The sequence below is a fragment of the Octodon degus genome, unplaced genomic scaffold (genome assembly GCF_000260255.1).
Source record: "Octodon degus isolate 3935 unplaced genomic scaffold, OctDeg1.0 scaffold00241, whole genome shotgun sequence".
Taxonomy (NCBI): domain Eukaryota; kingdom Metazoa; phylum Chordata; class Mammalia; order Rodentia; family Octodontidae; genus Octodon; species Octodon degus.
The window spans coordinates 2699475-2701072 of record NW_004524817.1 but is presented as its reverse complement, the minus strand read 5'-3'; positions in this window follow the sequence as shown (position 1 = coordinate 2701072).

The window sequence follows — 1598 nt, the reverse complement described above, 5'->3', positions numbered from 1 at the left end:
TATCTACTCACACTTTTTATACTAATTTCTGAAGTTTGTTTCGGTTTTTTAGGTTCTCACTATGCAGCTCCCATTTTCAGCCTCCCCAGCACTGAGATTACAGGGGTGTGCCACCACGCCCAGACTGACCGGCTCAGCACGCCCCGAGGCTGGGCTGGCACCGCATATGGTGCTGGGGGTCAAACGCCTGACTTGTTTTTTAGAGAGAATTTGAGGAAGAGTAGAAACATTTTATATCAGGTACGTTTTTCTAACGGTTGGCTAGACATACTAAAAATTGACATATCATGCATTTTATCTTACAAATTTTTCAGAGTTTGTTACAGAGACAATCACCGTTCTTGTTATATAATTATTAGTTAATATTATGCAGCTTTTCTGCAGAGTGTGGTGTTACTCTGTGCTCAGTATTTGTGCACCTAGCCAGGAAAGGCAACTTTTCCAGCATGACAAGTACGGACACCACTGATGAGTGAAATGTTTTCCAAGCAGAGAAATAGCACTTTAAAGTGGTGAAGAACAATTGCAGATTTCTTGGTTACTGGAATGTACACAAGGGTTACTCAGAGACTATGAGTTCCAAATACTAAGTCTCTAATCGGAACACAGCTGGAGATAAAGAAAATGCTGACTACACTTACATTTCATTCCCTGAGTTCTGGGTTGAGTTCTGCAAACCCCAATAAGCTAGCTTCTCCCTCTGAAACAGGTGCTACCCCAGCTAAAGGTCCTCAAGTGCTCTCTATCATGGGGAAGTGACATGAAGCCTGTGCCAACCTTACACTGAACTATGTTTTTCCTCTGGGTGTCCACAGACCAACGCCAGGCACCTAATCTGAGAAGGAGGTACACTCCCTTCTCTCTATTTTCCACATTCCCTCATTTCGTCCTTTCCTTCCACACATGAAAATTGGGACTCAGACCTTTGATCCTTCCTTCTCCAGTTGAAAAATAAAGAAATCCACCACCACTGAGCAAAAGCCCATGCCAAGACGCACACACACTGAACTGCTTCTGCAACATGATTGTGGACAAGTTTCCTGAGCTGAGAGAGGAGAATTCAGATACCGCATCATACTGTAGCTTCCTGATTTCATTTTTCCATAATAATTAAATCCAGGAGAGACAAATACAAAAGCTTTAATCATATAGAGAGATATTTGGGTTTATAAAGGTTGCACCCCTAAGAAGTGTTCCTTGCGATAAAATTTAAAATATTAGCAACCAAGGCAGGAGAAAGGATACTGAAATTTATAGACGCTTTAGATCACATAACAAACTAGAGTTCCTACTGCTTATCCTGTTGATGTCTCCATGGATAGATGTTATAGCATTTATGATACCCTTGAAAGGACCAGAATTCTTTACTGGCTCAAACCAGAAAACACTGAGAGTCTCTTGGAAAACTATTTTCCTTCACATTCAGTGAAACAGCTAAATACTTCAGATGTGCTTCAAATTTAAAATTTTTCATTAAAATAAAAATATTTTGGGGGCCTGCCCCTTAGCTCAGTTCTTTAAGTGGCTACTTCAACAAAGCAGTCAGGCTCAGGTTCCTGTGGTTCCATCCCCAACCTGCCCTGAGGTCATTCGGCGCA